The 24,956-nt window shown below is 35.6% G+C and overlaps 1 protein-coding gene and 1 non-coding gene across 7 annotated transcripts in view; both read left to right on the top strand.

Moving 5' to 3' along the window:
- Nucleotides 1–24,956, top strand: part of SUPT3H (SPT3 homolog, SAGA and STAGA complex component) — a 654,143-nt gene that overhangs the window by 271,402 nt on the left and 357,785 nt on the right. The gene's annotated exons all lie outside the window — the stretch shown is intronic.
- Nucleotides 7,843–7,949, top strand: LOC143685253 (U6 spliceosomal RNA). The gene has a single exon (XR_013176501.1). It is a non-coding gene; the product is annotated as a U6 spliceosomal RNA (small nuclear RNA).

The raw sequence follows: 24,956 nt of genomic DNA, 5'->3' as shown, positions 1-24,956 counted from the left end.
TATCATGCCTCACTTATGTGTACTAACTTTAATATAAAAACTTGGTGAACTGAAGTCGAGAGCATGGTTTATCAGGTTGGGGCCTATTGTAAAGGGTCCTAGATGATAAGCTCTTATAGCCATCACATATATTCAGTAATGGTAACTGTTATTTATAAATTCTGAGATACTGAGCTCTTTGTTTATAACCTAGTCACTTCCAGAAACGTTGGGTATTTATGTGACACCTGAGATTCTGAATTGGAGCTCTGAAGTTATGGAAGTCACCAGTACCCCATACATGAACTGTTTAAAAAGTTGAGACTTCCGGAGAAGATGGCGGCTTAGTAAGACGCGCGGGTCTTAGTTCCTCCTCCAGAAAAGCAACTAAAGAAACAGAAACAATACGAAACAGCTCCCGGAGTCACGACAGAGACCAAAAAGACAGCGTACCCCATTCTGGAACAGCTGAACGGGCAGGGAGAATCTGCTGCGGTGAGCTACCCGAGGGGCGCGCGTTTTCCCGGCTGGGGCGGCTGGCGACTGGGGTCCCCTCCACGCACGTGGCTCCCCGGTCTGACTGGGAACGTTGGATAGCGGGGCCCTCCCGTCACGCTTGGCGTTTCGGGCCAGCTGGGCAATTAGGACCGGCACTCTCCCAAGCCGCGGCGGCCAGCGACCCCCACCTCCACGCGCGGTTTCCCGGGCCGACTCCCGTGCAGACAGACGAGCGCCACGAGCGCCACCTACTGGGCAGGAAAAGAAAAACAGAGCCCAGAGATTTCACAGAAAAAGCTTTCAACCAGCTGGGTCCCACACCCAGGGAAATCTGATCAAATGCCCAGACACCAGCAGAAAATAATGGATGACGCTCGGAAAATTGAAGATATGGCCCAGTCAAAGGAACAAACCAATAGTTCAAATGAGATACAGGAGCTGAGACAACTAATGCTGAATATACGAACAGAAATGGAAAAATTCTTCAAAAACCAAATCAATAAATTGAGGGAGGACATGAAGAAGACATGGGCTGAACAAAAAGAAGAAATAGAAAATCTGACAAAACAAATCACAGAACTTATGGGAGTGAAGGACAAAGAAGAAAAAATGGAAAAAATAATGGATACCTACAATGGTAGATCTAAAGAGACAGAAGCTACAATTAGTGAACTGGAGGATGGAACATCTGAATTCCAAAAAGAAACAGAAACTATAGGGAAAAGAATGGAAAAACTTGAGCAGGGGATCAGGGAACTGAATGACAATATGAAGCGCACAAATATACGTGTTGTGGGTGTCCCAGAAGGAGAAGAGAAGGGAAAAGGAGGAGAAAAACTAATGAAAGAAATTATCACTGAAAATTTCCCAACTCTTATGAAAGACCTAAATTTACAGATCCAAGAAGTGCAGTGCACCCCAAAGAGAATAGACCCAAATAGGCGTTCTCCAAGACACTTACTAGTTAGAATGTCAGAGGTCAAAGTTAAAGAGAGGATCTTGAAAGCAGCAAGAGAAAAACAATCTGTCACATACAAGGGAAACCCAATAAGACTATGTGTAGATTTCTCAGCAGAAACCATGGAAGCTAGAAGACAGTGGGATGATATATTTAAATTACTAAAAGAGAAAAACTGCCAACCAAGACTCCTATATCCAGCAAAATTGTCCTTCAAAAATGAAGGAGAAATTAAAACATTTATAGACAAAAAGTCACTGAGAGAATTTGTGACCAAGAGACCAGCTCTGCAAGAAATACTAAAGGGAGCACTAGAGTCAGATACGAAAAGACAGAAGAGAGAGGTATGGAGTAAAGTGTAGAAAGAAGGAAAATCAGATATGATATATATAATACAAAAGCCAAAATGGTAGAGGAAAATATTATCCAAACAGTAATAATACTAAAAGTTAATGGACTGAATTTCCCAATCAAAAGACATAGAATGGCAGAATGGATTACGACCCAGCAATACCACTGCTAGGTATCTACTCAAGGGACTTAAGGGCAAAGACACAGACGGACATTTGCACACCAGTGTTTATAGCAGCATTATCTACAATTGCAAAGAGATGGAAACAGCCAAAATGTTCATCAACAGACGAGTGGCTAAACAAACTGTGGCATATACCTACGATGGAATATTATGCAGCTTTAAGACAGACTAAACTTATGAAGCATGTAATAACATGGATGGACCTAGAGAACATTATGCTGAGTGAGTCTAGCCCAAAACTAAAGGACAAATACTGTAAGGTCCCACTGATGTGAACCGACATTTGAGAATCAGCTTGGAATATATCATTGGTAACAGAGACCAGCAGGAGTTAGAAACAGGGTAAGATAATGGGTAATTGGAGCTGAAGGGATACAGACTGTGCAACAGGACTAGATACAAAAACTCAAAAATGGACAGCACAATAATACCTAAGTGTAATGTAACTATGTTGGAACACCGAATGAAGCTGCACCTGAAATATGGTTTTTTGTTTGTTTGTGTGTTTGTATCTTTTGTTTTTGTTTTTTTTCTTTTTCCTTTTTATATATATATATATATAATTAGTATTATTATTTTAATTCTCTTCTCTATATTAACATTCTATATTTTTTTCTGCTGTTTTGCTAGTTCTTTTCCTAAATCGATGCAAATGTACTAAGAAATGATGATCATACATCTATGTGATGATACTAAGAATTACTGAGTGCATTTGTAGAATGGAATGATTTCTAAATGTTGTGTTAATTTCTTTTCTTTTTTTTGATTAATAAAAAAATTTAAAAAAAAAAAGTTGAAAAAGTGATCAGATTTCTAGTAGAGTTAAGAATAGAGCTGATATGGCTAGGACTAAGGTAAATCAGAATACAGGGCAAAGGATGTTATCGTCCATCTTTTAAAACTTCAACTTCTGTGTGAGACCAAAGGGAGAGATCTTTATTTGGTGCAAAATTTTTATTTTGGGTAGTGCATTTTTTAATTTAACTGGTATGGTTCCTTTAGTTGAGCATCATAAGTACATGGAATCTTGAATAAGGTGTGAGCCTTTTTTGGTTTGTCCAGGTTAGTATGATGCCCTGATATATCCCACAGTAATATGGATAGTGGATAAAGAAATATTTGCAAGTCCCCCTTGGGATACTGGGGAGAAAGGAGGAAATATTTAACTTCCCCATTTAGAGAATTTTTTATCTTCTCCCAAGCAGTGGGGACAACCAAATCAATAAGCCAAGCCCGCGATCTTGGTATTTGCCCTTATGAAATTTATTCCTGCAAAGGATAGGCTAAACCTACTTAAAATTATGTATAAGAGGCACCCCCAGAGATCCTCTTTTATTCCTCAGATGTGGACTCTCTCTTTAAGCCAACACAGCAAGTGAACTCACTGCCCTCTCCTACTACATGAGACATGACGCCCAGGGGTGTAACTCTCCCTGATGTGGAACAGAGATCCCCACATGAGTTGGAACCCAGCATCATGGGATTGGGAAAGCCTTCTGCACCAAAAGGGGGAAGAGAGAAATGAGAAAAATTAAAATGTAAGTAGGTGAGAGATTTCAAACAGAGTGGAGAGGTTATCCTGGAGGTTATTCTAATGCATTATATAGATATCTCCTTTTTAATTTTTGTTGATTTAGAATAGCTAGAGGGAAGTACCTGAAACTGTTGAGCTGTGCTCCAGTAGCCTTGACTGTTGAAGACAATTGTATAACAATATAGCTTTACAATGCAACTATGAGATTGTGAAAACCTTGTGTCTAATGCTCCTTTTATATAGGGTATGGATAAATGCGTAAAAGATAATAAACATATAGTGGGGGGGACAAAGGTTAACATAAATTGGGGAGATGGAAATACTAGTGTTTAATGAAACAGGGGTAAGGTTTGGGAATGTATGAATTTTTCTTTTTTCTTTTTATTTCTCTTTCTGGAGTGATGTAAATGTTCTACAAAATGATCATGGTGAGGAATACACAACTCTGTGATGATATTGTGAGTCATAGATTATATACCATCTGTGGAATGTTTGCTTGTTAAAATTTCTGAATAAAAATATGAAAAAAGTATTTTGGAGAAATAAAAATTTGGGTATAAGTTTGATTTTTTATTCAGTATTGTCTTCAAACAGTGTTCATTTCTTCTCATAATGTGGAAATTTTGTTTGTTAATCCCTCCACAGATTACAAAGCAATTTGAACTTTATACAAGTCCAATAAGATAATTAGGATGTTTAGTTTGTTTTTTAATGATAATACTAAGGCTTTCACATTTAATAAATATACTTCCTTTACTAATGAAAAACATCTGAAAAGATCAGTATTCTTATTTTCTATTATTAGGCATATTAGCTTATGTATGTTGCTTTAACATGCATGACCTTTAATTACTGAAAATAAAAATGCATCAGTATGTATCCTTTTCCTGTTATAAACATTTCCATGAGAAATCACATGGGATGACTGAATAATTTTTTTAAGTATTAATACTGTCTAGGAGATGAAACATGCTATTACTAACAAATAAATATGTAGAATTTATTTGTTAATAGGCTAAGGTAAATATTACAGGAGGTGTGGAAATAACATTGGTTATCTCATATGGTATAATACAATATGCTTAAGAAATAACATTTTCCATTTCAATGCAATTAAATCATATGCACTCATTAACAAAATACTTTATCTCCAAATATATTTGTGTTAAACTAACCAATTCCTGTGACTAGTATTTGGTGATTGAGTAGCCAGTTCTAAACTACCCAATTCCTGTGACTAGTATGTGGTGATTGAGTACACAGTTCAATTTTTTTTTTTAGTTTAGTGTCAGACTCAAATGCTTAGACTATTTCTTTCAAAGTTAACTTTTAAAAAAATTAGAAAGGTTCTGAAACTGAAAAGAACTATTTGTGGTTTGGCTTATGTGTAACAAGTTGACTGTAATGGCTGTTTTCAGAGCTGACATGTAGGATATTAATATGTGTGTTTTTATTTTGACCATGATATTAGAAACCCATGTATAGTTGAAGGCCATTGGTTACATATAGTCTTGTAAGTTAAATTATATTGAAACTTCAATATGATATTTTATTACAGAAAGAATAGATTCTTTATTTATTGTTGATTTTATGCTATGAATCATATAGAACTTTTAGGGGAAAAACCAAGTAGTGTTTCTTTCTGTTGGCTTTCTTCACCATATCTAGATAAGTGACACATTAACTTTAAATCAAAATACTTTAGAATATTAGTGACCATTTTATATATTATTTATTTATGTATTTTAATTGATTAATTAATTAGATTTATTTATTTTTTTACATGGATAGGCACCGAGAATTGAACTCCAGTCTTTGGTGTGGTGGGTGAGAATTCTGCCACTAAGCCACCATTGCACTGCCCAACCGTTGGTTGTTATATTTTAAGCAAATTCCCCTCCCTTCTGTATATACTATGAAACCGAAGTCCTTACAAGGAGAATGATCTGATAAGGATCATCTTGCTGATAGTGGTAACAATGAGAAGTAAAGTCACTTTTTTATTCTTGGTTGTTATTCCATTGCTCTTGACTGGTACTCAGAACTTTATTATTATTTTTTATGTGTCTTTTTTTCATTTAAAGTGTGCATCTATTAAAAAGGCTCTCTTAAGTTAAGAGACTCAGGGACCCCTCACATTACCTCATGCACCCACCATCCCAGCAGCTACAGAACTCGGCTTTATAACCTGCCAAATCCCAACCAAGACCATTCTAGCCAATTCTAAAGAGCACCTAGGGCAATATATAAGATTCCACAAGGGTTCCATGCATTAGTGTAACTTTCCAGAAACCTACAACCTCCAGATGGGTACCTAGACCAGAGAGGTCCTGGAAGCCAAAGGGGCCAGCCTCTCTGGTACATCATATAGTTCCATCTCCCTATCCCATATTAGTGACAGACCCTTCCAGTATTTTGAAAAAGTTAGAATGGCCATAGCCCAAATACCCCTAAAGATAGGGCTAGAAAGATCAAAGGTGATGGTGGAGTTGTACAGAGAAGATAGGATTTAACAAATGAGTATGTCTGCTGAATCACTAAATTGATATCTCTTTTAGTCTCCAGAATTTTAGAGCAGCTATAAGTAAAAACCTAAAATTGTGAATCTAACCCATGCCAAACTCTGAAATCTGTCCTACTACTAATTGTGGTGTTGTGCTTTGAAATTTACTGCTTCTTTGTATATATGTTATTTTTCACAAAAACGAAAGAAAAAAAGTTGATTTTGGTGATAAAATATTTAAGCCTTCTAGCCTCCTATATTCTGGAGCAGCTAGAAGGAAAAATCTGAGAGGATCGTATGGTAGCCTGTGATAAACTCTGGGATCTGTTCTGTAACTACTTGTTGAAGAGTGCTTTGAAAACTATAAACTATTGCTTTTTTATTTCTTTTCTTTTTATATATGTTACACTGTACAATAAAAAAGTTTAAAAAAAACAATAAATGGAAGTAAACGTACACAAATGTTCATGAACATTATTCATGTTCATAGCATCATTATTGTTCATTGCCATCAGTAGTAAACATCTCTTTCTGGCATATAATATTGATTTTTAATTTTTAATCATGATAGAAAATATCTTTTCAAATAAGTTTATTAAAATAACATCATAATTGAGTATAAGAAGTTAATAAATAAAAAAAGAAGTTAATAAATAACAGCTTCACTAGTACATAAATATTCTACAAGTTATGAGGTGATAATCAAATGAGTGCTCTTTGGTCCACTTGGTTTAGTATATGGTAAACTTTTAATAAATGGCCTTCAGTATTCAAGTTCTAATTATTGTTTAAATATCTGCACAAAATAACCAAGAATTTGACATGCAAGGTCACATAGGTGGAAAGTTTCTGAGCAAGGATTTGATGTCAGATTTTCAGTATTCTATACTGTAAGCTTTTTTCATTATTGAAAACAATTGTTCAGATTACCACATTAACACTTCTTTATCCCCCAAGCCCCTATTTAAAACTATATCAGTAAAGAATAAAATATGTAGTATTTTTTCTAGCAATTTTCGTACCAATGCAAAGAAAATTAATTTGAAGTGTTTCATCCGGTGGAATACCAAGTATCTGAGCAAAGGATAATTTAAGTGACCCTTGTCAAACTTTTTGCTCTGTAAGAATTGTTAATGTGAACTGTACTGCCCACTTTCAAGTTCACACATACATAGGAAATGTTCCTCATTTTTTTTTTGTCTTTTCCGTATTAAAGAAATTGATGATATATTTGTTGTAAAGTTAGAGAAATGTGAGAAAGAATCTTTTAGTAAATACATCTGTTTCATTTTGCTAAAACTGCCAGAATGTAATATACCAGAAATGGATTTGCTTTCATAAAGGGGATTTATTAAGTTACATGTTTACAGTTGTAAGGCCATTAAAATGGCCATGTTGAGGATACCTTCTCGGGAAAGGCATCTGGCATCTAGCACTTCTCTGTCACATGGGAAGACACCTGGTGATATCTACTGTTCTTCTCTCATGACATCTGGTTTCAAATGGCTCTCACAGCTCCTGTGGGTCCTTCTGGCTTCTGTTGGAGTTATATCTTTCTGCATCTCCAAACATCTGCACTCTGGTTTCATGTCTCTGCTGTCTGTGTCAGCTCTGAGTTCTGTCTGTGTTTTCTGTCTTTTATTTTCTTCATTTCGGGCTCCAGTAAGAGATCAACACCCACCTTAAATGGGTGTTGTCACATGATCCACCTAATCAAAAGGTCCCATCCACAATTGAGTAGGTCACATCTCCATGGAAACAACCTAATCAAAAGGTCCTACCCAAACAAACTTCTGCCCTTACAAGATTGGATCAAGATTAAAGGAAAATGATTTGTGCTCACTTTGGCAGCACATATGCTAAAATTGGAACGATACAGAGAAGATTAGCATGGCCTCTGCACAAGGATGACATGCAAATTCATGAAGCATTCCATATTTTTTAAATAAAAAAGAAAGAAAAAAGAAAAGAACATTTTTCCTGGGGTATATTACAATTTCAAAACAGCACATAATTCTACAAAATGGATGCTAAGATAGTTTGTTACAGATCTTGAGATATTTTTGAAAAAATTTATTTGAATTTCTCAGTCATTTCAAGTTCCATCTAGAATTGGGTAAGTTGATATGGTTATAGTCTTATCATAAAAAGTAGACTTCAGGGTAAGAATCTTTTTGAGATATAAAGAGGGGTATAATGGTAAAAGGCTCAATTCTTTAAGAAGAGACAATACTCCTAAATATGTGTGCACCTAAAAAAAAGAGCTTCAAAATACACAAAGCAAAACTCATAAAGCAGAAGAATGAAATTTTTAAAAAATCTTAAAATTATAATAAACACAATACATCAGGATTTATGAAATAAATCTAAAGCAGTGCTTAGAGGGAAAATTTATCAGTCTCCTTATATTAGAACAGAAAAATTAGGTTGAAAATCAATATTCTAAGCCTCTACTGTAAAAAAGATGGAAAGAGAAGTACAAGTTAAAATTAAAGTAAGGAAAAGGCAATAATAACCCTAAGAGTAGAAACCATTGAAATACAGAGCAAACAGTAGAGAAAAAGCAAGGAAAATAAGAGCCAGTTGTTTGAAAACATCAAAAAATTGATAACCACATAACTAAATCAAGAAAAAAGAAAACAAAATTACCAGAATTGATAATAAAAGATAGCACATCACTACAGATCCTACAGACATTAAAAAGACAATAAAGGTGTATCGATCTACGTGTTGATACTGTGAGTTACCGATTGTATACTTTTAATGGATTATATGATGTGTGATTATATCTCAATAAAATATAATTAAAAAGTATATTGGAAAAACTAAAGTTTGAAGATGGCAGGTAAGTGAGGTGTGGGATTTAGTTCATCCTCCAGAGCAACTAGTAAATAGCCAGGAACAGTACAGGACGACTGCTGGGGACATGTCAGTGACTGGACACACAGCATACCCCAGTCTGGACATGCTGGACCGGCTGCGAGCCCACCCAGAACTGTGAACTGGCAGAGCCTGCACCCCTCCCCTGACAGGCTGCTTCCCAGAGGGAAAGGAAAGAGACTTTATCAGCAGCAGGGGCTGAGCACAACCATTCTCCAATTGTGGAATTAATTAACAAATTCTGACTACTAAAAATAGGCCCTCAGCTCAACTTAACCTTGAGTAAAAGCTGAGGTTGCTGGTTTATGCCCCAGCTCAGAGGGCGCAGGGGTGATGTTAAAAGAAAAAAGGGGGGGGGGGGGCGGGGGAAGAAGAGGTTTTTCGGATCAGAGAGCAAACAATATGTGAAAGGGTCTTGGCCCTAAATGAAAGCAGAGGGCACATAGGACCTGGAGATACGCAGAGCCACATAGCAACTTAAGCTCTTTTTTTTTTTTTTTTTTTTTTTTTAAGGGAGGAAGGGAAGGAAAGACAGAGAGAAGGAAGGAAGGATGGAAGGAAGGAAGGGAGGAAGAAAGGGAAACATCTTTAAACATTTTCTTGTTTTATTATATTTTGTTTGTTTGTTTGTTTTTTACATGGGCTGGGGCCGGGAATCGAACCGAGGTCCTCCGGCATGGCAGGCAAGCACTCTTGCCCGCTGAGCCACCGCGGCCCGCCGCAACTTAAGCTCTTGATTGGCAAGCCTGAGGTCCTTCTACAGGAACACATCTTATACCCAAGGATAAACATAGTTTGAAAGTGAAAGGTTGGGAAAAGATATTCCATACAAAAAACAATCAGAAAAGAGCAGGGGTAGCTATACTAATATCCAACAAATTATACTTCAAATGTAAAACAGTTAAAAGAGATAATGAATGACACTATGTATTAATAAAAGGAACAATTCACCAAGAAGATATAATAATCATAACTATTTATGCAGTGAGCCTGAGTGCTACAAGATACATGAGGCAAACACTGAAAAGAGAAATAAACACATCTACCATAATAGTTGAAGATTTTATTTCCCCACACTCATCAACGGACAAAATACCTAGACAGAGGATCAATAAAGAAACAGAATTTGAATAATGCAGTAAATGAGCTAGACTTAACAGACATTTATAGAACATTATACTCCACAACAGCGGGATACACCTTTTTCTCAAGTGCTCATGGATCATTCTCAAGGATAGACCATATACTGGGTCACAAAGCAAGTCTCAATAAATTTTAAAAGATTGAAATCATACAAAACACTTTCTCAGGTCATAAAGGAATGAAGTTGAAAATCAATAATAGGCCGAGTGCCGGAAAATTAACAAATATACGGAGGCTCAGCAACACACTTTTAAACAACCAGTGGGTCAAGGAAGAAATTACAAGAGAAATCAGTAAATGTCTCAAGGCAAATGAAAATGAAAATACAACGTATCAAAATTTATGGTATGCGACAAAGGCAGTGCTAAAAGGCAAATTTATTGCCCTAAATGCCTATATCAAAAAAGAAGAAAGAGCAAAAATTGAAGAATTAAGTGTCCACTTGGAAGAACTAGAGAAAGAACAGCAGACTAACCCCAAAGCAAGTAAAAGGAAAGAAATATTAAAAATTAGAGCAGAAATAAATGAAACTGAGAACATGAAAACAATTGAGAAAATCAACAAAACCAGAAGTTGGTTCTATGAGAAAATCAGTAAGATTAATGGACCCTTAGTGAGGTTGACAAAAAGAAGAAGAGAGGATGCAAATAAATAAATTCAGAAATGTAAGAGGAGACATAACAACTGACCCACAGGAATAAAAGGAGTAATGAGAGGATACTATGAATAACTTTATGCTAATAAACTAGACAATGTAGATGAAATAGACAACTTCCTAGAAAGGCATGAAGAACCAATATTGACTTGAAAAGAAATAGACAACTTCAACAAGCCAATCACAAGTAAAGAAATTGAATTAATCATTGAGAATCTCCCCAAGAAGAAAAGTCCAGGACCAGATGGCTTCACATGTGAATTCTACCAAACATTCCAGAAAGAATTAGTACCAATCCTGCTCAAACACTTCAAAAAAAAAAAAAAAATTGAAGAAGAGGGAAGGCTACCTAATTCATTCTATGAAGCCAACATCACCTTCATACCAAAAGCCAGACAAAGATATTACAGGAAAAGAAAACTACAGAGCAATCTCTCTAATGAATATAGATGCAAAAATCCTCAACAAAATTCTTGCAAATAAAATCCAGCAGCGCATTATAAGAATTATGCAGCATGACCAAGTAGGATTCATCCAAGGTATGCAAGGATGGTTCAACATAAGAAAATCAATTAATGTAATACACCGTATCAACAAATCAAAGCAGAAAAACAACATGATCATCTTGATTGATGCAGAAAAGGCATCTGACAAAATTCAGCATCCTTTCTTTTTGAAATCACGGCAAAGGTTAGGAATAGAAGGGATCTTCTTCAACATGATAAAGGGAATATATGAAAAACCCACAGCTAACTTCATCCTCAATGGAGAAAATCTGAAAACTTTCCCCCTAAGATCAGAAACAAGACAAGGATGTCCACTATCACCATTGTTACTCATCATTGTGTTGGAAGTTCTAGCCATAGCAATTAGACAAGAAAAAGAAGTACAAGGCATCAAAACTGGAAAGGAAGAAGTAAAACTCTCATTGTTGGCAGATGATATGATAACATCTGTCGAAAAATCCACACAAAACTACTTGAGCTAATAAAGTGAGTACAGCAAAGTGGCCAGGTTACAAGATTGACACTGAAAAATCTGTAGTGTTTCTATGCACTAATAATGAACAATCTAAGAGGGAAATCAAGAACAAAATTCCATTCACAATTGCAACCAAGAATAAAATATTTAGGAATAAATTTAACTAAAAGATACAAAAGACCTATACAAAGGAAAGTACAAGAAATTGCTAAAAGAAATCACAGAATACCTAAATAAATGGAAGGGCATACCATGTTCATGGATTGTAAGACTAAATATAGTTAAGATGTTAATTCTACCTAATTTGATTTACAGATGCAATGCAATACCAATTAAAATCCCAGAAACTTACTTTTCAGAAAAAGAAAAACCAATAACCAGATTTATCTTGAAGGGCAGGGTGTCCTGAATTGCTAAAAGTATCCTAAGGAAAAAAAATGAAACCTGAGGTCTCATGCTGCCTGATTTTAAGGCATATTACGAAGCTACAGTGGTCAAAACAGCATAGTACTGGCATAAAGATAGATATACTAATGAAAGGAATCAAATAGAGTGTTCAGATATAGACCTTCTCATGTATGGACAATTGATCTTTGATAAGGCAGTCAAGCCAGCTCATCTGAGACAGAACAGTCTCTTCAATAAATGGTGACTAGAGAACTGGATATCCACATGCGAAAGAATGAAAGAGAATCCATATCTCACACCCTATACCAAAATTAACTCAAAATGGATCAAAGACCTAATCATTAATCTAAGATCATATAACAGTTAGAAGAAAATGTAGGAAAATATCTTATAAATCTTACAATTGGAAGCGGTTTCCTAGATCTTACACTCAAATCACAAGCATTGATGAAAGAAATAGATGATTGGGAATGCCTCAAAATTATAAACTTTTGTGCATCGAAGAACTTTGTCGAGAAAGTAAAAAGACAGCCTACCCAATGGCTGATGATATTTGGAAACGATATATCTGATAAAGAACTAGTATCCAGAATATATAAAGAGATTGTTCAACTCAATAATAAAAAGACAGAGAACCCAATTACAAAATGGGCAAAAGACTGGAACAGACACTTCTCAGAAGAGGAAATACAAATGACCAAAAGGCACATGAAAAGATACTCAACTTTCCTGGCTATTAGGGAAATGCAAATCAAAACCACAATGAGATATCATCTCACACCCACCAGAATGGTCATTATCAATAAAACAGAAAACGACAAGTGCTGGAGAGGATGTGGAGAAAGAGGGTACAATCATGTGGAAGGCAGTTTGGCGGTTCCTCAGGAAGCTAAGTATAGAATTGCCATATGACCCAGTAATACCACTGCTAGGTTTCTTCTCAGAGGACATGAAGTCCAGGACACAAATGGACATTTGCACACCAATGTTTATAGCAGCATTATTTACAATTGCCAAGAGATGGAAACAGCCCAAATGTCCATCAACAGATGAGTGCCTAAACAAGCTGTGGTATATACATAGGATGGAATATTATGCAGCTGTAAGACAGAATAAAGTTATGAGGTATATAACAACATGGATGGACCTTAAGCACATTATTCCTGTGTAAGATTATCCAGAAACAAAAGTACAAATACTGCATGGTCTCACTGATATGAACTAACATTAGTGAATGAACTTGGTAAGTTTCATTTAAGAACAGAGACCATTAGAAGATAGAAATAGGGTAGATAACTGGGTAATTGGAGCTGAAGGGATCCAGAACTGATTGTAAAAAATCAGAAATGGATAGCACAATACTACCTAACTGTAATACAGTAATGTTAGAACACTGAATGAAGCTGAATATTAGAATGACAGAGGGAGGAGGCCAGGGGGCACAGATGAAATAAAAAGAAAAGATAGACAATAAAGACTGAGTTGGTATAGTATAGGAATGCCTAGAGTGTATAATGATAGTGACTAAATGTACAAATTTAAAAATTTTTTTGCATGAGGAATAACCAAGTAATGTCAATATTGCAGGGTGTTGAAAACAGATGGTAATTAATATTTTAAAACTTTAACTTATGTGTGAAATTAAAGCAAAAGATGTTTATATGTACAAAGTTTATATTTTGACTAGTAAATTTCCTAATATAACTTATGTGGACAGCTTATTTGAACACCATAAGTACAAAGAACCTTGACTAGGCCATGAGATTTTTTAGGTTTATCCAGCGTGATGCCCTGATTATTCCCAGAGTGATTTGAACAGTGAAATAAAAAGTATTTGCAAAGTCTCCTTGGGGGAATGGCGAGGAAGGGGGAAGATTCAGCTTCCCCAAGTGAAGAATTCCTGGTATTCTCACAAACAGTGAGGACAACCAAAGCAATAGGCTGAGCCCTGAATTTTGGGGTTTGTTCATATGAAACTTAACCCCTTAAAGGATAGGCTAAGCCTACTCAAAATTAAGCCTAAGAGTCACCCCCAGAGAACCTCTTTTGTTGCTCAGATGTGGCCTTTCTCAGCGAAAATGAGAAGCAAACTCACTACCCTCCCCCTCTCTATGTGTGGGACAGAAATCTTTAAATGAGCAGGGAGTCAGCATCACAGGGTTGAGAAAACCTTCTCTACCAAAAGGAGGAAGAGCAATATGAGACAAGATAAAGTATCAATGGCTGAGAGCTTCCAGACAGAGTTGAGATGTTATTCTGGAGGTTATTCTTACGCATTATATAGATATCACCTTTTTATTTAAAATTTAATGGAGAAGCTGGAGGGAACTGCCTGAAACTGTAGAGCTGCGTTCCAGTAGCCATGTTTCTTGAAGATGATTATAGAATGATACAGCTTTCACAGTGTGACTGTGTGATTGTGAAAACCTTGTCTCTTGCTCTTTTTTCTACCTTATGGACAGATGAGTAAAACATATGAGTTAAAAATAAATAAATAATAGGAAAACAAATCTTAAAATAAATTTAGTAGATTGAAATGCTAGTGATCAGTGAAAGGGAGGGGTAAGGGGTGTGGTATGTATGAATTTTTTTCTTTTTACTTTTTCTTTTTCTGAATTGATACAGATGTTCTAAGAAATGAGCATGATGATGAATATACAACTATGTGATGATGTTGTGAGTTATTGATTATGTATCAAGAATGGAATGATCATATGGTGAAAATGTTTGTGTTTGTATATTTTTATGTTAAATAAAAGAAAAGAAAAAAAGAATAATAAAAAGAAAAGTATATTGACGGGGCAGACCATAGTGACTCACTAGGCATGCCGGAGACCTGGGTTCATTTCCTGGTGCCTGCCCAATGGAAAAAAAAAAAAAAGTTTATTGACGATCTATAAAACTGACAAATTCGGGCGGGCCGCGGTGGCTCAGCGGGCAAGAGTGCTTGCCTGCTATGCCGGAGGACCTCGGTTCGATTCCCGGCCCCAGCCCATGTAAAAAAACAAACAAACAAACAAAATATAATAAAAACAAGAAAATGTTTAAAGATGTTTCCCTTTCTTCCTCCCTTCCTTCCTTCTATCCTTCCTTCCTTCTCTGTCTTTCCTTCCCTTCCTCCCTTTCTTTAAAAAAAAAAAAAAAAAAAAAAACTGACAAATTCGTTAAAAATTACCTCATCAAAACTGAGGTAAGAAGAAATAGAAAAATCCGAATATTCCTGTTTCAAGTAAAGACAGAGTTTCTAATTAAAATCTTTTTCACCAAGTAAACTCCAGCCCAGATATCTTAGTGAGACCAGCATTATCCCAGTTTCCCACCAAGAAGGCATTGTGAGTAAGGAAAAGTTTAGACCACTATCCCTCATGAACCTATGATGCAGAAATCCTTAATCAAATATCAACAAATCAAATTCAGCAGTGTATAAAAAATATAATTTCTAATGACTAAGAAGAATTTATCCTGGCATTGCATGATTATTTTAACTTCAAAAAAATCAATGCAATTATTTCCATTAACAGAATCACAGAGATTGTGGAGAAAACCACAATCGTTTCAGTAGTTGCAGAAAAGGCATTTGATAAAATTCAATATCTAGTCATAATAAAACCTCACAGGGTACTAGGAATAGATGGAAACATAGTCAAACAAATTAAGGAATCTACAAAAAAAACAAAACCTACATGTAATTATCATCAGTGAATGGAAAAACCAAACTCTTGCCTGTAAGAGAGACAACAAGGCATGATGTTTACACTTGCCACTTCTATTCATTATTTTACTGGACATCCTTGACAGTGCAGAAGGACAAGCAAAGAGATAATAAGTATTCACATTGGAAAGGAAGAAGAAAAATTTTTTAATTCACAAATGACATGATCTTGTATAGAATATAATAAAGAGTGACATTTAAAATGTGAAAAATATATCAGACCAAATAAAAGGATTTATCTAGGTCATAGGATACAAAGTTAATAAACAAAATTTAATATATTTTTCTATATATAAGTAGTGAAGAATTGCAAAGTGAAATTTAAAATATCTTTCCATTGGTCTTAAAATGTATAAAATAGTAATAAATTTTACAAAAGAAGACAAATATCACACAGTGAACACCATATTTCTGAGACAAATTAAAGATGACCACCGTAAATAGAGGCATATACCACTTTAATTTATTGTAATTTCTTTCCAAATTGATTTATGGATTTAGTGAAATCCCAATCAGAATCGTACTAGGCTTTTTAAAAATCGAATTTGACGTACTTGTTCTGGAATTTATATGGAGACTCAAAGAACATGGATTGACCATAGCAAATTTTAAAAAGAACCAAGTTGGAGACTTCATACTATCTGATTTCAAGACTTATTATAAAGTAAAATGCTATTGCAGTCAAGACAGTGTGGTAATGGTAAAAGGATAATCATCGAGATTAATGAAACACAAGAGAATTAGACCCACATATATGGTTAAGAGATTATCTACAAGGTAATTTAATGATGAAAGGATATGTTTTTAACAAATCATGCTAGATCAGCTGAATATTCTTATGAAGGACAATAAGTAGTATACCACAGATTGACAAAAAATGTTTGCAATTAAATACATATCTTACAAAGTATTTTTGTGCAGAATATGTTATATAACAATTATATTTCAAATACAAAAAGAAAAGCAAACCAATAAAAATGGATATAAAACCTGATCTGGTACTTCACAAAGGAATTTATATGTGAATAACCAATAAGGACATGAAATAGTATGAAACATCTTTATTAGTAAAATCCAAATGAAAACTTATTAGATATTGTTATGTCCACCACTAGCAGTTCAATATTCTTGAAATTCTTTTCTGTTTCTCCCTGTACTAATGACTTTCTTCTCTCCTACTATATTCCCTATCTCCACTGTCCTTTTCCCTGTCTTCTGACCTTTGCATATTTGATCTTCTGTTACCTCATTGTTTGAGCTTATTGCTTTTTCTCTATGTTTCCTTATTTCTGCTGAGTTCACTTACTGCAAACTCTCTCAATTTTGTAAGAGAATAACTATAATCATGTAATGCCTTCCTCTAGGGCAAAGCTAGGATATTGGGCCACTTCATTATCTGCTGGATGCCAATAAATAGATGGCTTTAGGTTAAACATTTATCCCTAAACTTTGTAGCTACAACTTTGGTATTATATTTATGAGGGCAAAGGTTTTTTTTTGTTTCTTTCCCTGGTTTATCCCAGGTGCTTAGACCAGTGCTAGTCACAAGAAGATGCACAAGTATTTGTTGAATGAACAAAGTATCTCTGAGGAAGAGGTTGAAATGTGGCTGCTTTGCTTATAAGGGGACATGAATATGTCAGGTTCAGAGTATAATCCTTATAAAATGCTGTGCCAGTTTGAATCTGTGGTGGACCCCAGAAAAGCCATGTCCTTTAATCCTCATTCAGTATTGCTGGCTGGGAGCTTTGGAGATGTGACTCACCCGATTGTAGGTATTAACTTTTGATTAGAGTGATATTTGGTTCTTCCCATTCTTGGTGGGTCTTGATTACTTTATCGGACCCTTTAAAAGAGGAAACATTTTGGAGAAAGCAAGAGAGTCTACTAGCCAGAGATCTTTGGAGATGAAGAAAGAAAATACTCCTGGGAGAGCTTCATGAAACAGGAAGTATGGAGAAACAGGTAGCAGACATCGCTGTGTTTGCCATGTGCCCTTCCAGCTGGGAAAAAAAAAAACTGAACTTCATTGGCCTTTCTTGGGTGAAGATAACCCCTTGTTGGTGCCTTAATCTTCACATTTCTATAAACTTGCTTTAATTTGGACAAATTCACCTCCTTCACCTTCACGCCTGTAAACTTGCAACTTAATAAATTCCCCCTTTTAAAAGCCATTCCATTTCTGATATATCACATTCTGGCATCTAGCAAACTAAAACAGATTTTGGTACCAAGAGTGGGGTGCTGCCACAGTTTCCAAATACCAAACATGTTGGAATGGCTTTTTACATAGATAGGAGGAAACTTTTGGAGGAGTTGTGAGGAGCTTGAGAGAGAAGGCCTAGAATCCTTTGAAGAGACTTTGGTAGAAATGTAGACTCTAAAAATACTTCTGATAGGGCTTTGGACAGAAATGAGACATGTATTATTGCAGACAGTAAGAAAAGAGATCTGTGTTTTTAAATGGCAGATAATCTAACAAAATTATCTAGTGGCTTTGGCTGGAAGGCAGATTTTAATAGCCATGAACTTGGATATTTAACAGAAGAGATTTCCAAATTAAATGTGGAAAATGCAGCCTGGTTTCTCCTTGCAGCTTATAGTGAAATGCAACAGGAAAGAAATAAGCTGAGAACTGAACTCTTGGGTACAAAGAAACCAGAAATTGATGTTCTGCACTTCCAGGAAGGGAGACCCCATTGAATAGTCCCCCACATGAGGATTTAACCAAATGTATAACAAGTCCGCCATTTCAGAGAAAGCCAGGTTTGGAAATGGAATTATCCAGGAAGGATTTGTGGAACCTCCTTATGTCTGATGGGCACAATCTGAGCCTACTACATAGAAGGCCAGCAAGAGTATTGTGGAATCTGTATAAGTAGAACCACTGCCAGGCTGGACAGAGAGGGACAGAAAAGGGACAATGTGAATGTAAAATAACTCTGAGCAGAACTATGGAAGCTGAAGTCTAAAGTCAAGAAACTTCGGCCCAGAAGAACTGACCCACCCAAACAAGTGGGGAAGGTGAGTTTGCCCCAAAGACAGAAAATGGGTTTTCCACCTCCTTGCGATTGAAGAGTGATGCTGCCTCAGGCCTTGGAGAGGGTGGAGCACATTTCTTGGGGATTGAGGAGAGTCTGGTTGCCACCGTATGGAGGGATTTAATTGAGTGAGTGCCCTGGAGATGGCAGTGAGCCTGGGTGCAGCCCTGGAGCTTGGAGAGAGTGAAGCCAAGAAAAAGGTAGTCTCTCCATTGTCCTCCACGGTTGCATTCAGAGAGAGGCTGGCTGCTGCATAGGCCATTGAACTGCTGCTTTCTAAAACCCTGAGGATAAATGACTCTCAGACTTTGAAATCTAATGGAGTTTGCTCTGCAGGTTTTCAAAACTGCTCAGGTCGGTGACCTCTGTGTTCCTTCCAGTTTCTCCCCACGGGAATAGGGGTATTTATCCCTATGACTGTCCCTCCTTTGTGTGTTAGCAGCAAATAACTTGTTCTGAGTTTTACAGGTTCAGAGCCAGAGGAGAATTTTGCCTTATGACAGACCATGCCTGTAACTAACTTTAATAGGATTTTGTACTGTTCCTGACTTTGTTTTGCATTTGTATTGTTACTGAAATGCTTTAAGGCTTTATGATATTGTTATGAAATGAATGTTTTTTTGCATTTAGAAAGAACATGTCTTTTTGGGGTCCAAAGGGTGTAATGTGCCAGTTTGAATCTGTGGTGGACCCCAGAAAATCCATGTCCTTTAATCTTCCTTCAATCAGTATTGCAGGCTGGGAGCTTTTTGATTGTTCCCATGGAAATGCTACACACCTGATTATGGGTTTCAACTTTTGATTAGAGGAAGATATGACTCTCCCCATTCCAGGTGGGTCTTGATTAGTTCACCAGAATCCTTTAAAAGAGGAAACATTTTAGAGAGAGCTATAGAGTCTACTAGCTAGAGACCTTTAGAGATGAAGAAGGAAAACACCCCCGGGAGAGCTGTATGAAACAAGAAGCCTGAAGAGACAGCTAGCAGACGTCGCCATGTTCATCACGTGCCTTTCCAGTTTGAGAAACCCTGAACTTCATTGGCCTTTCTTGAGTGAAAGAAAGGCATCAGTCTCTTGTTGGTGCCTTAGTTTGGACATTTCTGTAGTCCATTTGGACATTGCTCTAATTTGGAGAAATTCACCCCTTTAGAACTGTAAACTTGCAGTTTAATAAATTTCCCCTTTTAAAATCAGTTCCATTTCTGGTATATTGCATTCTGGCAACTAGCAAACTAGAACAAATGCACTTTCAGAAAGATACATGATTTCTCATTCTTTTTTAAGCTCTAGAATAGCCTAATACTTTAGAGCACTGATTCTGAAACTAGGTATTTAGTTTGAATCACAATAGGCAATTTTACTAGGTTAATGGTCTTGAGCTATTTATTTAATGTCTTCCTGCTTGGGTTTCCTTAGCTGTTAATGGATATAATAACAGTAGCTATTTCATGGTATTGTGCGAATTAAATGATTTAAAGGTGTCAAAGCCTAGGAAGAATACCTGGAACACAGTGTGATGGAAGTTGTGCTAGTTTGAAAGGATATATATATATACCCTAGAAAAACCATGTTTTAATCCTAATTCCATTTTGTAAAGGCAGCCATTTCTTCTAATCCCTATTCAGCACTCTTTGTTGTAAACTTTAATTAGATTATCTCCATGGAGAAGTGACTCAATCAAATGTGGGTATTAAACTTGATTAGATGGAGACATGACTCCATCCATTTGCATGGGTCTTGATTAGTTTACTGGAATCCTATAAAAGGGTAAACATTTTTGAGAAAGCTGGAGATTTGGAGAGAGCAGAGAAGGATGACAAAATGCCACAGAACCACAAAGCAGAGAGTCCACCATTCTGTGACTTTCGGAGATAAAGAAGGAAAATGCCTCCCGGGGAGCTGGAGAGAAAGCTAGCAGATGCTGTGTTCTCGATGTACCCTTCCAGCCGAGAGAGAAACGCTGACTGTGTCTGCCATGTGCCTTTCCAGGTGAGAGAGAAACCCTGAACTTCAGTGGCCTTCTTGAATCAAAGTATCTTTCCTTGGATGCCTTAGTTTGGACATTTCTGTTGACTTGCTTTAATTGGTACATTTCCACAGCCTAAAAACTGTTAACTTGCAACTTATTAAATTCCCCCTTTTTAAAAAAAGCCATTCCATTTCTGGTATATTGCATTCTGGCAGCTGGCAAACTAGAACAGAAGTATTCATCGCTTTCTTTTTTTTAAAATTATTATTGATATTGGTTTTGGAGGAAGATATAGCATTATTCTAGTCAGATACAGAATAGAAGTCAGTAATTTTTTTTATCAAAAATTATGTATTTAGGCAATATAGTCCCCATCTTTCTTCAAAAGGAACTAAATTACAGGGATATTTAAACAAAATAAACCACTTTGGAATCTTATAAAAACACTCTGAATTCAGTAAAGAGAAAAAAAACAAAACAATAAAGCTGCGCTTCATTTTGTGGTAACTACTTTGTATCTTTTGTTCTAAATCCCAAATCCTCTCTCAGAGGCTAGGCATGCTCAGTGCCCTTAACGGTCACATCTCTAATGGTATCATGCATACCTTTTTGGGGGGAAACTTTAATTATCAATCTCAGAACATCCTATAAATCTTCATTAAGAAATTCCTTCTGAACTTTTGCTGAAAAGTAGTTACTGTGTGTGCACTGTGTGTGTAGCAGCTGTTTGCCTAAGTTAAAAAAAATGAAAAGGTTGACCGTTTTAATTTGCTTTAAAAATATCCACTGGCAGTGGTTCTCATTACAGATGTGTGGTTGTAACATTTCATTTTTTAAATGTGTATCCATCTTTTCTCAGTTCTAAAGGAGTCCAAAGAAACCATCTAAAACCTTAAAAATAACCACTAAACCTACAGTGTTTTTGGTTTTTAAAAATTCTCAAGGGAGGACATTTTTTATCTTGGACTTAAGCTTCATACAGGGTGGCCCATTTAAAAGAGGCCCTGTACACAGCCACATTATTAAATGGGAACTGTTTTAAATGGGCCACCCTGTAAATCAGATTTTTTTTTCCAGTGGATATTTACTTCTTTGCACACTTGTGAGTTTAATACAAGTTTTCAGTGACCATGCTTGATAAGCATGCTTCAGAGTCAAATATGTGAACTTAGGTGACGTTAAAATGTGCAAATCTGAGTTCAGAGACATGCAGGAGCTTGTAAGTTCATATATTGCAAAGTCATGTTTGGATCTTTTTGAAAATCCTGTTAACATTCTATGTGAATCTCTCTTTTTTAAAACATTTTTTTAATGGGTGAAATACAAATAAACTGAAAATGGAAACATTTAACATAAACAGTAATACAGCTTTGGACTTTCTTTTACTGGAAATCTCTAAAAACAGGAAAGATACCTGTTATTTTAGAATAGTGTAGGTTCAGTAGTTCTCAATATTTTAATCCAGAACTTTCCAAACACAACACTATTCTTTTTCGATTATCAAAAAATAAATCTGTGATAGACGTGATATAGACATGTGATTATACTTGAGCCATTAACCATCTCATCAGGTTTTGCGCAAATGTACCCCGAATATTTGCAGGGTACAGAGCAAGAATGCATATGGAAGCCCACGTAGCGTATGTCATCATAAATACCTGTGAAATCACGCATCAGAACAGGAAGAGGGGCAAGAAAGGGGATATTTTTCACTATTTAAAAGAAATATGTTTTAAAGCAAGCATATTTTTACATTCATGTTGTCTGAGAGGAGGATTTGAGAACCTAAGAATTTTCACCATTTAATCCTCTCTACTTCCCAAAGTAGTATGCATTTCTATGTCACTGGTGACACAACCCACAAACCTTTATGGCATTCTGATGCTGTTGTCTTTTGTTTTGAGAAATGTGAAGATTTTCCTTGGGGACCTGAATGGTGTGAGTCATGAGAATGAATCTTTTAGGTAATGGGTCATGCTCTGCCATTGATAAGTGTTGATGGTGTTATGTTTGCTACATTTGAGCCCCAGACAGAATTCCCTCTTACCACATCTTAAGGTGATTGTGTTAAGGTCGAGGATAAGTTTAGTTCATCAGTTATAGAAATTTCAACTTCTGCTTAAACAATCAATAGAATTTGTGTTGCCAAACTTGTGCTTAATATGCCTTTATTAATTTATTTACCAAAGAGGTCTTTTAGTATGTTTCCCTTAAGTCAAGGTAATTTTTGCCCAAACAAGTTTTTCTTGTCTTAGTCATTATAATCCTGGGACTATGGTTAATGGTGTGGATTTGAACCTGTCACCTTTTTTTAACTCTACACGTTATAAAAAGTAGTACTTTGGGGGAAAAGATTAGAAAAGATTCCAGATAAAGTATTTGTATAAATGGAATACTGAGAAGAAAAAACAGAATGAGGAGTTGTGACAGCTAAATATATCCTAGATCAGTGAGCTTCCTTTAAGTGAGTGTAAAGAAATTTAAATTAAAGATAAATCCTCTTTAACATTCCTAATAAGCTCAGATTTTCAGAAACGTAGTATCGAAATACAGAATGATGTAACAAATATGTTATTTGAGTCCTTATTAAGAATCTTAAAATACCGTAACTTGCATTAATCTAAGTTAAATAAATGATTGATGAGTACTTTTAACATAGCCACAAAAGGCAATCTAAAAGCTACATGATAGCCTGATGTTGCTGACTTTATTTCTAATTGAGTGGCTTTGAACCAAGAAATGCCCCCATTATTCTTTTTTTTTTTTTAACTAATATAATGTGTCTATAGTAATATTTAAACTCATTAACAGCACATTGATGAAAATGTAATAGCATAACTCCTGTAAAAAAGAGCTCTTGGATAAAGTAGGTAAGCTTGCTCTAGGGAAAATATGGTTTCTTTTATTCTTTAATATGAAGCGCCATCAAGATAAAGAAAAAAATGATATGGATTTAAATGAATTCCTGGTTGCTTACATTTGGAAAGAAGGTGGCCTTAGTGGTCATTACGTGGATAACTGAGGAGCATACTAGGCTTAATAAGCAGAGATACCATAGGGACACTGAGGACAACAGAACCAAGTAAAGAAGGCAGTCTAATTAAATACTCATCTCCTTCAGTCAGGAAGCTTTCATCTTGATGCCAAAAGGCAATGAATTAAATAAGTATGCTTCCGTGTTTCCTTCTACCTGTTAGCTGTCTACCCAGCCAAAGAACATCTGGTTTGAGGTAAAGAGGAAAAAGACAAGGAATGACTTGTTCAGTAGCCATATTATGCATAGAAAGTCAATTGAATTTTAACACAATTACTTTTAATGCATGGTTAGTTTTATTTTGCAATTAATATTTATTTGTTAATTAAATAATGACATGTTATTTAAATACTGTGGTGATAATCTTAAAAAGTAGAAAACATTCCTAATAGTTTGGGATTTTTTTTTATAATTTAAAATATGAATATATATTCAGAATTTCAAAAACTCATAAGCTATGCAGTACAGTGTAAGCAAGAGCATGGTGATTAATTGCTTGTTGTTTTCCACATATTTTGACAAAATAATGTTATTTTCAGACAGTGAAACAACTTTCTTGCATAAACTGACAGCTGCAATAAATGAATTATCATCATCTAAGATCATCTCAAGGCCTAGCTCAAGTTTATAACAGTCCATTAGCTAAGATTGGATTTTACATTTTTAAATGGTTGAAAAAAATCAAAAGAAGAATATTATATTTCATGATACATGACAGTTATATGAAATTCAAATTTCAATGGCCATGAATAAAGTTTTATTGGAACACAGCCATGTTCATCATTCATTTACAGATTGTCATTGGCTGCTTTGGTGCTACAGTGGCAGTGTTGAATAGTTGGACAGACTTTATAGACTGCAAAGCATAAAATACTATCTGACCCTTTACAGAAAAGGTTTGCTGACCCTTAGATTATACAAATAGTTTTTTCCTAACTTTTTAACCTACATCATGCATTTAAAAAATCAATAAAACTTTATTAGATTGACTAAAAGGGGAATTGTACCCATTTGTTTGAATGCTCATTCTACTAAATATGCTATACTATTCTAGCATTCACAAGGAGTGATGTTATTCATGTCTGTACTCTTCAGTCTTTAGGAGAGGTCTTTCATTTTGGTTGAT

Source organism: Tamandua tetradactyla, chromosome 5 (assembly GCF_023851605.1).
Source record: "Tamandua tetradactyla isolate mTamTet1 chromosome 5, mTamTet1.pri, whole genome shotgun sequence".
Classification (NCBI taxonomy): domain Eukaryota; kingdom Metazoa; phylum Chordata; class Mammalia; order Pilosa; family Myrmecophagidae; genus Tamandua; species Tamandua tetradactyla.
This window is presented reverse-complemented; position numbering and strand designations above follow the sequence as displayed.